We start from the raw sequence: 15,594 nt of genomic DNA, 5'->3' as shown, positions 1-15,594 counted from the left end.
CCAAGGCTTGGGAGGGGTGACAAAAGAGATAGAAGATATAAAAGTACGAATAGTGGAGGTGGAAGAAGATGTAAACCAGACGGCATCAACTGTCAAACAGAATACTTCAAGAGTGTCTCTGCTGGAAGCTAAAGTGGAGGATCTGGAAAATCGGGCCCGAAGACAAAACCTTAGACTATTCGGTATACCCGAAGGTATTGAGGGGTCCGATCCGAGAGCTTTTATGGTTAAACTCTTTCAAAGAGCTTTTTTGGACCTTGCTGATTGGGATTGGGACTCCCAGTTGCAGAGAGTACATAGACTTCCTTTAGTCCAAAGAAACACAAATAGTAAATTTCCTAGACCTTTCTTAATATTCTTTGGTAATTTTCTTTTGCGTCAAGCAGTTGCACTAAAGGCTAAACCCAATAATCCTGTCACCGTTGATAATTTTACATTTTTTGTGAAATCTGATTTAACTAAGACTACAATGGATAAACGGTGGGAGCTTCGGAAGTTGATAGATGCTTTTAAAAATCTAGGCTGCATGGCCTATCTGCAAGAACCTGCTCGCCTTAAGGTCATTCGAGATGGACAAGTTGTTTTCTTTACTGACCCAGCATCTGCGGAACAATCTTTGGAAAAATGTTCTCGAGATAATGAAAAAAGAAACCAAAAAGAGAAAGAAAATTAATGTGGGGGGTGGGGAAAGAGAAGTAAAAAAAAAAAAAAAAAATAGAGAGGAATGAACAGGAGTATACTTGTATAACCCACAATGAACATATTGAACATGCTTTTTCTGTGTAACGTGTTATACTTTTTTTTTTTTTCCTTTTTCGCACAATACACTTTTATGTGATTGTATTTGTGGGTGAGCTCATACTTTCCTTTTCCTTTCTCGCTTTCCTTTTTTGGCCTGCGCTAAATATAGATAAAAATAAGGTTTAAACTAAAATATGGCATGAGCAGTCTCTCATGCATGCAACTTCACTACGCTGCCCCTACAGCGGCAGCCAATGCTAGAGGGGTGCTCCCCCCTAAGGGACGGGTTGCAGCGAGGGAGGGGGTGGGGTTCCCACAGGGGTGGGGGTGACAACTGGTGTCAAGGGTGGTGGGTGGAAATAAGAGGGAAAAACGAGATTGCAAGATTTGACTTTTTTTCTAAGAGAAGTATGAAGGAAAAATTAACGATGGTGAAACAAATAAAAGAAGAGGGGAACAATATATATAAGAATAACAATATAATAGTTAAATGCTTAAATTAAGAATTTTATGTTGCAACGTAGATGGCCTAAATAGCAAAAGCAAAAGAAATTTGGTACAAGAAGAGATTAAAATGTACAATCCTAATATAGTCCTGATTTCAGAAACCCACATAAAACATCAAGACAGAAAGCTATTATCACAACTAAGTTACGAATTGGTTGCATGCACTTCTCTAAACGAGACTATAAGGGGGGTAGCTATTCTAAAACAAAGAACAGTCCCTTTAGAAATAATTAAAACTGCTTCAGATACTCGAGGAAGGTGGGCAGTAGCACAGATGCAAGGTGACAATGTTAAACTGGTATTTTGTGTGGTATATGGTCCAAATATTGACAATCCTAAAGTTTTTGAGGATTTAAGTTTAGAACTACTTGAATGGGAAGGTGAAACTATTATTGCCGGGGACTTCAACTGTGTAATGGATTATAAAATAGACTCTACAGGGCCAATGAACTTTAAGAGAATGTACAAAGTTAGAGCAGCGATTTTAGAACTTGCAAGACTGAACAATCTTAGAGATCTATGGCAGTCCAAGCATCCTAGGTTGGCAGGTTTTACCTATTATTCTGCGCCGCATAGATCCTGCTCTAGAATAGATATGATATGGGCTTCTGATCAAATCCTAGACAACTGTGCGATTGAAATCTGCCCCAAAGTTACATCGGATCATAACCCCCTACTTCTGGAAGTAACTATTAAAGATCAAAATAAAAAACTTCGAAAGTTTACTTTTCCGAGACACTTACTAGTTGATTCAACATTCATCTCATTAATCAAAAAACACATACAGGAGTTTATCACATTAAACATCAACTCAGCTAGCATAAACACTGTATGGGACACCTGTAAGTGTAGTATTAGGGGGTTTGTCCAGCAGTATGTATTTAGGCTTAATGCAGAAAGTCGCAATAAAAATAAAAATATGACATCAAAACTATTAGACTTGGAAGCACAACTAGCAGAGGCCACACTATACTCTAAAAATAATATAGAGATGCTTAGAGCACAATTAGCGGAGCTACAAGCAGGATTAAAAAAAACTTTGAGAGAAAGGTATGTGGCAAAATTACAAAAATACAAACTAGATCAATACGAAGGGGGTGACCGTATTGGAAAAATATTGGCCTTTAAAACCGCGGATAGAAAAGCTAAAACTAAAATCAAGGAAATAATTGGATTAGACTCAATGACTTATGAACGAGATGATCAAATACTAAATCAATTTGTCAAATTTTACCAACAACTGTATACACCGGAGGTAGTACCACACAAAATAGAGATTGTAAAATATCTTGACCAATACTTAGGACCACCGCGGGCGTTAAACCTTGAAGTACTCCAACAATTAAACTCTAATATCACCATTGAGGAGATAAAACTAGCAATTGACCATCTACCATTAGGTAAGGCGGTTGGAGAAGATAGTATACCCGGGGAATTTTATAAACTTTGCTCTCAAGAATTGCTACCCCTACTACAAAGTGTGATTAATTCAATTATTGTTTCTAAACAAGCTCCCTCATCATGGAAAATTGCCAAAATTATTTTCTTTTTGAAAAAGGGAAAACCTGAAAAAGAATGTGGTTCGTATCGGCCCATATCCCTACTTAACTCTGATGTGAAAATTTTCGCTAAAATTTTGGCTAACCGGTTAGCTCCCTATATGCCGGATATTGTTAATCCCCAACAACATGGCTTTGTAGTGGGCAGAGATACTACTCTGCATGTAAATACCTCAATCACAGCTTTTGATGTAGCGGAAACCACCAATACCCCACTCGGTATGATAATGTTAGATGCGGAAAAAGCATTCGACCGAGTGGGGTGGGACTATTTGTGGGCAGTATTAAGCAAAATGGGTATTAATGGCTCCTATCTAGATTGGGTGAAGTCACTTTATGATGAACCACAGGCGGTGATCAGCTATGGAGGCAAAGACTCTGTCAATTTTAAGATAGCAAGAGGTACAAGACAGGGATGCCCCCTTTCCCCATTACTTTTTGCTCTTTCTTTAGAACCTTTTTTAAACGCTTTAAATGACCAAACCAATATTATACCAGCTCATCATGGGGGTACAACTCTTAAACTAACCACCTTCGCAGATGATATAGCAATATATACATCCGATGTTAATAAAGCTATGCCAGAAATTGTAAAAGAAGCGCAAAACTTTGGGAGAATTTCTGGGTATAAACTGAACGTGAACAAAACCCAAATCATACTTAATTATACCCCGGTTACACACGTTTATGATACATGCAAAGAAGCCGTTTATTTAGGTATTAAACTCACGGCTAAAGTGGGGGAAATTTTGGAAATAAACTATGAGTCATTCCTAAAGGAAACCACTGCTAGTCTTAAAAAATGGCATAAGATACCTTTGAGTTTGATAGGGAGACTTAATTTGATTAAGATAAAAATTTTACCTAAGTTGTTGTATTTGTGTAGAGCCATACCGCTACAACCAAACAAACTTTTTTTTAGAAAGTTGGACGGTATTTGTAGTAGCTTTATTTGGGGGTATAAAAAGGCACGAAGGGCGGTTAAATTTTTGACATTGCCAATTTCTAAAGGGGGACTTACTTTTCCAGATTTTAACCTCTATTTTTTGGCTACTTTTTTTTTACGCATAAGGAGCTTATTAAAAAACACTCCTTCATTATTTTTCCATCAGTATATGCTAGGTGCCGATTCTAATCAATTTCTACTGCGGGTTCATGACCCGAACTACTTTAAACGAGTCAAATTTAAGACTGCTAAACATGCTATAAGAATTTGGGATAAAATTCTGCACATCAGCAATAGCTCATTCTACAACGCCGAACTTAGACTATGGAATAACCCTGGTCTTCCGGGTATATTCTCTGACGGTTTAGGGAATCGCTGGATTAGACAGGGAATAAATACACTAGGAGACCTTTATGGTACTAATGGCTTGATCGACTTTGAGAACTTAAAAATTATATATGGGCTCACCGATGATATGCACTTTAAATATAGACAAGTGAGAGATTTTTTCGGTAATAAAATGAGAATAACGGAAGTTAAACAATCAGATATTCTTGATTGTATTTATTCTGATAAAACAAAATCACTAATCAAATTGGGATACCAATGTTTAATTAAAGACAAGGGTGAAAACACAACTCAAATTGCAGCCAAATGGTCTCGTAGATTAAATTTAAATATAAATTCAAAACAGATTAGATGCGCGTTAACTCATTTAAGTGATATAGTACATTCGTCGAACCTTAAAATGCAACTGTATAGGACAATCACCGAGCTGTACTATACACCACAAAGAATACAAAGAATATCTAGCTGGGCGCAAGGCAACACGATATCAGACAAATCTATGTGTGTTAAATGTAATACTGCGGCGGCTGGAATTGAGCACATGCTATTCTCTTGTCCAGCACTTTCTACTTTCTGGAATCGAATATCCTACCATCTCAGATTTAACCAGATAATTATACCGGAGATCACAGTACAAATGGTTTTGCTAGACATTCAGGATAGTAATAGCCCCAATAAGGATCTTATAACGACTTTACTAGCATGTGCAAGACTAACCATAGCTAGGGCATGGATATCTAGAGAACCCCCTAAAGCGGCGGAATGGCTTACTTTGGTTCATGAAATCAGAACTATGGAACTTTCTTTAGCCAAATTTAGAGGACCAAAAGCCCTTCTTAGAAAGGAAAGGATATGGAAGCATTTTTTTGAAGGAAAAGAAGGGTGAATAGGCCCATAATAACCTCTTTTTTGCTTTATCAGTATATTGAGCTAAGATGGTTCATGATGAGGGGTAATATGAATTCTGCTTGTAATATTTTTGAATTGTTTCCATTTCTCTACTTTATTTATGTATTTTTTCTTATATACATGTTTATTTTTTAACACGATACTTGTGGTACTATATTGTTGAAAATTGAATTTCATTATAGAATCGAAATATAATGATCTTTGTCATATCTTGCAATAATAAAAAAATGTTTTTTAAAAAAAAAAAAAGCAAAAGGCACCTAGTTAAGAAGGCATAAACTTTAAACAAGAGAGAATAAAAAACAGTAAAACCAATTCATGGAGGTTTAGGAATTTCTTCAATGCGAGGGTTGTGGGTTTGTGGTACCTTGGCAGACATGGCTAGAACATGGGTAATGGGTGACCATAAATATTCATGTTTTATATCAAGGGATATGGGATGGACATATGCTCTGTCTAACCTGTGGATGTAACAGATCCCATACCACCAGGCTTAATAAGAGATGTTAGTGGGGTTTTTCCATGCCCTGGTAATTTGTTGAAAAGCCACTGCAAGAAGGAGATCAACAATATGGAAAGTATTTGGGTAGGACTCCCATGCTGAAGCTACACTACCTAAAAATAGGTTAACAAAAGTGAAGGGTATCCGTGTACAAAAAATATTGTTAATTTGATTCCAGACCCGTAACCAAAAGTTGTGAACAAGAGGACAAGTGAATAACATATGATGTAAATCAGCACGGGATTTGTTACAGGACCAACAAGATGGAGAGAGAGTAGAGTTAACTTTATGCAAAGACATAGGAGTTAGTAAAAATCTATTATAAATATAAAATAGGGTTTGAGTGGTGTTAGCAGGTCTAGAGGACTTCCTAATCTTAGTCCAAATCTTGTTCCAAGTAGGAACCATTAGGGATAGTTTGAGATCTACCTCCCATAAAGTTTCTGTTTTGCTCTTATCACGAATACTTGGAGAAGAGGAGAAATGCTTATAAACTAGGGATGCAGATGGAGAAAGAGACAAGAGTGGAAGAATAGTGGGAGGAGAATTGGATGATACATTATTGTATGTTGACTGGAGTATCGTAATTAGAGATGTGTACTTAGATAGATAGGAACTGGGCAGGGAAAAACGTACTTGAGTGACTGAAAAAGAGATACATGTGTCATTTTGAAAAAGGTGATGGACCTAAGAAAGTCCTATAGCGTGCCTGTCTTTCCAAAAGATGACCTACGATTAACTTTAAGAAGTTGATTATACCACAACGAGGATTACATGAAATGATCTCTAGGAGAGATTTGATCAATAAATAAGGGTTGAAGAATTTTACAACAATTGTTGACAAATATGAAGAGAAAGAGATGAAGGTCGATGAGAAAAAGACAAAAATTCTCGAAAAGAGAAAGGATGAAGAAATTGCTTCTCAATAACAGTCCACAATGGTAATATTGAGTCTTCATTGACTTCTTGAAGTAAAAGAGAAGTTTGTTTAAGAGAGAAGGCGGTATGATATGTTTGAAAATCTGGAAAGTTGACACCTCCTAATTGTTTTGGTCTCTTAAGTTTAAGTAAAGACATACAAGGTTTCTTATTATTCCACAGAAACTTAAACAGTATAGAATAAATTGTTTTAAAATCTGAATTAGGGATGTTGATGGGAAGATTGGAAATATAAAAGAGTATTATAGGGACTTACATCATTTTTATTGTGTCAAGAATTTCATTTTTATAACCAAGTTCTGTAGATCACTTTCAAGAAGCATCAGCTTTCCATGTATATCCCACAATGCCCTTCACCCTTGTGTGCATCAGATTCCTGTACCTTGCGGAGGTCTTTGAGTACTGAGACTGTAGGTGTTTACAGAGAGGTGTAATGTGAGTGATGACTCCCTTTTTGTAAGGCTTCTCTCCCAGTCTTACCAGCTATTTGAATACAGGTGTCCTCAGTAAACCAGCTATAGACATTGTTTCAGGGGTCACAGGACACTGTCTTTGGGGCCCAGAATGACTTTGTGGAAGCTGTAAAATGTGTCAAAGGATAAAACAAACCACCAGAGAATGGATTGTGCCTCGGGTGGTGGATTATCTGATGAGTGAATGACTGACAGGGCCTGATTCAAAAGGTAAACTTACACTTTTATGTGAGTTTACTATTGTGGGGAACTCCGCCCCGGTCCCTGGTCGTGTGAAGGTACGAGCGAGTCGTAGGGTATGGTTTGAATGCCTTATTAACTCTCTTTGGGGTTAAATGCTCGGTTTTAGCCATGTACTGGGCAGCATCCCCGTTACAGGCCGGAAGATATTGAGTCTCAGGTTTGTAAATGATCACGGGATGAAAGAATAATCCAAACTTAAAAGGGGAATCGGAGTATCACGCTCCTTAATGAATAGTTCAGGTAAGTAGGGTAAAGGTAGCTTCAGCTTGCTTCCTCCTGGAGTCTTCTAGTCCCACGTTAGTTCACGTCGGCGCAGACTTTACCCGGCCTCCAACATGGGCAGAAGGAAAAAGAAAAACACACAAAAAAAACAAGTGTCAGGGCTTCTGTACAGGAGTATAGGAGTGTAGGGTAGATGTGCCCTTCCCACACTTGTCCTTAATAGTGCGGTGCCTAAGTGAGGGGGGGGTACAGTGCTATTGGCGTTGTGACGTGCTCAGACGGCTTGTCCACCACCTCTTTATATAAAAGCCAGTCTCCCCCGTCACTTGCCTGTTGCCACGGTCCCTGGTGACAGTGGCTCGGTGAGATCCCGCCTCCTCTGGTTCCCTCAGGGGGCCGGTCTCGTTCGCGTTGTCGTGGTTCTTTTGGGGTCTGTCCTCTCCTGGGCGACTCGCGTTGCTGGTAACTTCATCCTCTCTGTTCTCGCTCTTTGCTTCCGGGTCTTCGTCAGGGGATTCCGGCTCCGGCAGACACCACTCCTTCTCCGCGTAGCCGGCCATTTGAATGCCAGGGCCGGATGGAGTCGTGGTTGTTGTTGCTGGTAAGCCTGTGACGCTAACCTTGTTTCCGGCGTTGTCCCGTCCGGCGGCCTTCTTGGGTTGGGTCGGGCGGCGGAACCCTCACACTGCCTTCCCTGCGAGAATTGACGGTCGGGCCATTCGGATGAAGGACATCTCGACAGGTAATCCACATTGGTCTGCATAGTCCCGGGTATGTGGAACGTGCTGTAGGAGAAGGGCTGTAGGGCAAGAAATCACCGAAGAACTTTAGGGTTAGTGTCTTTATGCAGGGCCAACCAAGTCAAAGGCGCATGATCAGTTAAGAGAATAAAATGTCGGCCCAAAAGGTAACACTGCAACGCTTCCACTGCCCACTTAATGGCCAAGCATTCCTTTTCTATAGTTGCGTAGGCTGTCTCTCTAGGGAAGAGTTTTCGGCTTATATACAGTACCGGGTGGAGCACCCCTTGTTCATCTGGTTGTGAGAAAATGGCTCCTAAGCCCCTGTCCGAGGCATCGATCTGTAGAACAAAGGTCTTCCGGAAATCGGGGCAGTTTAGGACCGGGTTGGTGCAAAGGGCTGTTTTCAGGGTATTAAAACGTTGTTCCTGGGAAGAGGTCCATGGCATAGTGTCTCTTTTTAATGGTTTGGTGAGTAGGTCTGTTAGAGGGCTGGTAAATGAAGAAAAGTGGGGAACAAACCGCCGATAGTATCCCACCAAACCTAAAAAGGATTTTACCTCCTTTCTGGTAGTGGGGCCTTTATTTTGTTCACCTGGGGACGGATTTGTCCATCCCGGATATCATACCCCAGGTAGTCTATGTGGTCGGCTCCCAAGGTAGTCTTTCGGGGATTGATGGTTAACCCTGCGTCCTGTAGGGGTCTGAAGATTTGTTGTAAATGCATTAAGTGGGTTTCCCAATCTGGACTAAACACTACTATATCATCCAGATATGCCCTTGCGTATTCTCTATGGGGCCCCAGGACTACATCCATGAGACGCTGAAACGTCGCTGGGGCTCTGTGGAGACCGAAGGGCATCACCTTAAACTGGAAGAGACCCATGTGTATCGTAAAAGCTGTCTTGTCTCTGCTTTCAGGTTGTAACGGGATCTGCCAGTATCCTTTAGTTAGATCTATACTGGACATAACCTTTGCTTGACCTAGGGTTTCTATTAGTTCGTCTACCCTAGGCATAGGGTAGGCGTCAAAGTGTGACACTGCGTTCAGTTTTCGGAAGTCGATACAGAAGCGAATGCTTCCGTCCGGCTTCGGCACCAGTACGATGGGAGAGGACCAGGGACTTTTTAAGGGTTCAATAATCCCTGCCTCTAACATCATTTTAAATTCCCCTTCTATTGCTGTTCGCCTGGCTGCTGGGACACGGTAGGCTACTTGTTTAATGGGTTGTGAATGATCAGTGGTGATAGTGTGTTCCACTAGGGTTGTTTTTCCGGGTTTACCTGATACGACTGTGGGAAATGAAGCACAGAAAGTTTCTAATTGTCTCTGTTGTTTCTCAGTGGTCTGGGAGTCCCAGGCTGGGTTTTCTGTGTTCTCTTGGGTATAATGGGCTACCTCTAGGGGTTTGGTGGTAACAGCCAACATAGTGTTGGGCTTGGAGCAAGAAGGTTCTGTTATAGGTTCTTCCCAGGCTTTCAGGAGGTTTATGTGGTATATCTGGGATGCTTTATTGTGGTGGGGTACGGCCACCCGATAAGTAACAGGGGTAACTTTGGCCAATACAGAAAAGGGTCCCTGCCAGGTCGCTAATCGTTTCTTGTCAGAGGAAGGCAAAAGGATAAGGACCTTGTCCCTAACTCCTTTATCCGGGTTTGTCGATCATAGAGACGTTTTTGTTGCGTTTGAGCCTGCTCTAACTGAGTGTGTGCTTCTTCCCAGACCGATGCCAAGGTGTCTTTAAGGTTTTCGCTGTACTGAAGTAGGGGCTTTCCTTCCTCTTCAGTTTCCACCCATTGTTCCGCTGCCATGTCCAGCAAGGTACGGGGTCTCCGCCCAAACACAAGTTCGAAGGGCGAGAACCCCGTAGACCTCTGTTCATGGGTGCGGATTGCGTAAAGGACCAGGGGTAGCTGGCGATCCCAATCCCTGCCGGTGCTATCGATATGTTTCCTCAACAGGGTTTTTATGGTCTTATTGTACCGTTCCACCAGACCATCGGTCTGGGGATGGTACACTGATGTCCTTATCTGTTTAATCTGGAGAATTTTACACACCTGCTTCATAAGTCGCGACATGAAGGGAGTCCCCTAGTTGCTAAGGATTTCTTTGCGGAAACCCACCCTTGAAAATAGGGTTACCATGGCTTGAGCAACGGCTTTTGAGTTCGCTGTGGTTAGAGGAAAAGCCTCGGGGTAACGAGTGGCATAATCCACGATAACTAAAATAAAGCGGTGACCCCGGGCAGAGGTGATTAGAGGTCCCACTAGGTCCATCCCCAACCTACTAAAGAGGATGTCTATAATGGGTAAGGGTTGAAGGGGAGCCCCAGGTAGGGTAGGGTTATTGATGAGCTGACAACGTACACAAGCAGCGCAAAACCTGGCAACCTCGTGATAAACCCCTGGCCAATAGAACCGCTCTAATAAGTAATCTAGGGGTTTTTCCTTTCCACAATGGCCTCCTCCAGCTTGGCTATGGGCCAAGAGCAGGACCTGATGACGGAATGGGCCGGGTACCAGTAGCTGTTCCCTTTTTCCTCTAGTGGTCTGAGTAAGGCGATACAACAAACCCCTTTTTACCACGAAATAGGGACCTACCTTCCCTTCTTGTTCCTCCTCGGCCTGTGTCCATGCGTTCTGTAGTGAGCTGTCTTCCCTTTGGTCTGCCCTAAAGCTACGACTGTTACCCGAAGGTGGCTCTGGGGAGGAAAGAACAGTCACTGACGGGGAATAATTCTGTGTGGAGAAGAGAACCCTTTCCTGTCTCTTTTCTTTTCTACTTTTTACTTTGCGCTCTGGTGGCTGATCTATGGGTATATTTGCAAAGGGGGCGTCATTCAACCACTCGGAGGATGTCGTAGACCCGGTTAACGACTGCAAGTAATCTGGAAAACATGGGAGATCAGTCCTGAGAAGTCCTAGGATAACCCCTACCTTCCTTAGTTGTATTTCCTTTAATATCTCTAGTGTCACTTCTGCCAATGGATAAAGTTTGTGTTCTCCGTGAACACAAGTCACCTGAACCTGTGTGTCTGGAATCAAAAGGGCCATTGGTACTAAGTCAGCAGCCACCACAGTTTGTTGGCAGCCTGTGTCAAGCACTGCATCTACTGGTTTCCCTTTTACATGAATTTTCATGTTGTATGGGCTGGTTGTGTTTCCTGTGCTATAGATTCTCCCCTTTGTATATCCTACATCCATGGGTTCAGGGGCAGGGGTTCTGGCTGGACAATTACGCGCAATATGACCCCACTCTGCGCAGTGAAAACACTGGGGACCCTGATGTGGTGTGAAGGCTGGCTGAAACCTTTGGGGTGTTTTGACTAAAGCAGGGGTACTTCGGGGATCAACTGGAGGGGGTGTTGGTCGTAGAGGAAGACGGACAGGGGTCGTGTTGGGGCGGTGTGCTAAGGGGCGGAAATCCGGGGAGTGATGGAAGGCACAGGCTTGATCAACCGCTAAAGTTGCTGACACGTTAGGATGTTGGCGTATCCAGCTCCGGGCATTTCCTGGCAGTGCTTCTAGATATTGTTTGAGGACCACTTTCTCGGTCAAGTCGTCTACTGACGTGGTGGTGGGTTGGAGCCAACGACACCCTAGGTCCCGAACACAATAATATAGAGTCTTAGGGTTGTCGCCTGTCGACCATCTTTCTTTTCTTTTCGGAAGCGCGTTCTATAATATTCAGTGTCATATCCTGGTCTCTCTAGGATCGTCCTCTTTATGTCCATATAGGGGGTGTTTCCGTCAGGATTAGCGGCCTGGTAGGCTGCCTGTAACTCTCCTGATAATAAGGGGGCGACATATTGACCCCAACGCTCGGGAGGCCATGCGGCAGTGGTGGCCACCCTCTCAAACTTTACAAAGAAAAAATCAGGGTCATCGCCTGTTTGGTATTTCTGTAATACTGCACTGGGCATGTTGGGATGAACCCTGGTGTTGGCTACTACGTCAGCTACAGGAAAGCACTGATGAACCCTCTGAGATGCATTAATGCACTCTTGGAGTTCCGTCTCCAAATGAAAGAGAACTGTGATAATTGTCAAAATGGGGATATAACTAAACTCAAAAAGGTGACACGATAAAAAGGCCAAGTGAAACCATCTGTTGATCAACTGGCTTCACGTTAACAAACATGCAGTGTTACCAGGTGAAGGTTAGGTCTGTTTCAGGCATTTATATATTGTTATTGCCCTTCTCAACTAAGAACTGCAACTGAACTAAAGTGTTAAGAACATCCCTGTAATCTGGAGTGTGTCCTCTTACGTAAAGATTTAACTCTGCCCCCCACATCACCTCCACATTATCCTCACACATCCTGTCCCTGGTCTGTGTTGGGCTCATGTTTGCTGCTGTCAGTTTGCTCTTGTACCACTTAGACATGTGTGCACACCCTTTATACCGTGCATATCCCACCTGAATCCTCAAATTCCCCCCCCACAGTAGAACTGCCCAGGATGGCCATTAGGACTGGAAAACCATCATCGAGTCTTCTGCCGATGGATCGGACTCTGTTTCAATTCTGTCCTCGCTGCCATTCCAAATTCCCGCGTACCAACCAGCATAAGGTTTATAACCTCTGCCTCCCCCAAAATTGAATATTTATTATAATATCTCCCGGAAGAACAAAAGAAAAGAGGGCAGGAACTAGTACAGGAAGGGAAACTAATTTCCAATTCCTCTAGTAGATGTGTGTTAAATGCTGCGGATACTGAGTCAGAGGAGTCCACAGCAGTATTCTCCTCAGAAAACATGCATGGCTAAGAATCTCTTGTTTCAAACCAGAAGTTCAACAAACTATCCTTAATGCCTCTTTTGACAGAGAACACCTCTTTGAGCCTCAAGTGGATGAATCACTTGAAAAAATTAAAAAGGATATAGAAGTGGCAAAATCTATGGGAGCACTCCAGCCTCCTCCAAATAGAGGCTTTTTTCACTGCTCATTTTATAGAGGCTCCAGAAGTAATACCACAGATGTGGCTGCATCTTCATTCAAGACCCAGACACAATCCTCCCCCTAGAGGATTCTACAAAGAAGGATACAGGAGAAACAATTTTAAAGGAAGAGGTAGAGGCACACCAAGACGTACCTCTCCATTCCCCAACAAGCAGTGACTTCAGAACACTACCCCCACACCATTCATCACCTGTCGAGGGAAGACTGCAAAAGTTTCTTCCCATTTGGCAATCAATAACATCATACAAATGAGTGTTGGACATTATCCAACATGGTTATTCCCTGGAGCTCGCAAGCAATCCTCTCAATATTCCACCTCGCATTCACAAACTATTGTTAGAGCACCACCATCTGCTCAAACAAGAAGTACAATCTCTTCTCATAAAAGGAGCCATAGAACCTCTTCCACTACAACATCAGGGATGTTTTCATTCTACTTCCTAATTCCCAAAAAGGACGGTTCGTTAAGGCCAATCTTAGATCTCAGGCCATTAAACCTATACATACAATCAGAACACTTCCGTATGGTCACACTTCAACAGGTGCTTCTCTTTTTACAGCAAGGCGACTTTATGTCAACACTGGACTTAAACAATGCATACTTTCACATTCCCATTCACCTAACACATTGCAAATACCTCAGATTTGTAATAGGACAAAAGCATTATTAATTCAAAGTGATCCCATCCGGAATAACAACTGCTCCCAGAGTGTTCACCAAATACCTAGCAGTAGTAGCAGCTCATCTACGAAGACAGCAAATTCATGTCTACCCATACTTAAGCGATGGGCTCGTAAAGGCCAGCACAAATCTCAAATGTTTACAACACACTCGAACTACCATACACCTTCTACATCAGTTGGGATTTACAATCAATGCACAAAAATCCCATCTTCAACCCTTACAACTGAAACCTACCTAGGAGTTATTCTAAACACTCAAACGGCTCTCACATATCCCCATACAACCAGAATTCACAATTGTCAAACACTGGTACTACACTTCCAAAACAACCAGAATCTCCCAGTCAGGACCTTCATGCAATTACTAGGGATGATGGCATCATGCATTGCAATAGTGCCTTATGCAAGGCTAAACATGCATTCTCTACAAGAATGCTTAACACCTCAGTGGAATCAATCACATACATCCTCTACAAGAATGCTTAGCCCGTCAGTGGAATCAATCACATGCATCCTCTACAAGAATGCTTAGCCCGTCAGTGGAATCAATCGCATGCATCCTCTACAAGAATGCTTAGCACGTCAGTGGAATCAATCACATGCATCCTCTATGAGAATGATTAGCACGTCAGTGGAATCAATCACATGCATCTCATACGAGAATGATTAGCACGTCTGTGGAATCAATCACATGCATCCTCTACAAGAATGCTTAGCACGTCAGTGGAATCAATTGCATGCATTCTCTACGAGAATGCTTAGCACGTCAGTGGAATCAATCACAGGGTCAGCTAAAAGATCTGGTGTTAGTAGACCGCCGCACTCTGCAGTTGTGGAACACACAAAGTCCATCAAAAGGGCAGCCTTTAACGACCCTATTCCACAGATCAACTACCTAGAGCTGCACGCTGTTCAGCTAGCATTAAAGGCATTTCTACCTCATCTGATATGGAAAGTTCTCCTAGACCTGGGGGGCGCTAGGTGGCGCACTAGCAGATGGCCGCTCTGTAGAGAGCTCCTGCCGCCCAGCGTAATTAATCCTTTTTAATATCCTTTTATTGGCCCGACTGGTGGAACCTGACACCCCCAATCGATTTGTGCCATTGTGCTGCATCGGCGGACCGAGTTTCGCTGTTTTTCCTTGCTCGCTTACCCTTGAACTGGCGAGGAGAGGGAACCCCCGCATAAGCAACAATTTCCTTCCCTGTTTACTGTGGCACTCCAGATCCTAACGTCATCAATTTGTGTCCAGAGTGGTGGAGGGACGGCTGCCTTGCGGAGAAGTCTGGACTTCTACATAGAGACCTTGTAGGGAGTTCATCTAATTGATCGACGCGTTTTTTCATCAGCTTGCGATTCGAGATCCCCCTTGCCTCCACGGATAACCTTGCTGTACTTGAGCACAGTGGGGGTGTAAACACCGAGATCCCTATCACACCCGTTTGGCGCAATGGGTAAGCCGGACAAGCGTCAACCCAAGATCACTTTTGACGCAGCAAAAAAAGCATCCAGGCCTAGCCAGGGAGATCGTGAACCGCCTGGACGGGCTGTGGATGACACGACGGCGCCTGCCCCGGCTTCCGAAGTACAGGAAATCCTTAGAGAAGTTCGGCAGGGATTTGCCACTATTGTTGACAAGGTGGACGCCATTGCCCACAAGTTAGATGGACATGACGAGAGGATTAAAGAAGCAAGTACGTTTTTATTTGTTTGATTAATTAAAATCTTACAAAAATATTACCTTAGAAAAAAGATTTTCAGCATCATTACACATTTAAAACATCGTACAAATGGTAGGTGTCATTAAAAGTAATAGAAAAT

The sequence above is a fragment of the Lissotriton vulgaris genome, chromosome 5 (genome assembly GCF_964263255.1).
Source record: "Lissotriton vulgaris chromosome 5, aLisVul1.2, whole genome shotgun sequence".
Taxonomy (NCBI): Eukaryota; Metazoa; Chordata; class Amphibia; order Caudata; family Salamandridae; genus Lissotriton; species Lissotriton vulgaris.
The sequence above is the reverse complement of the archived record's forward strand: the minus strand, read 5'-3'. Positions refer to the sequence as shown.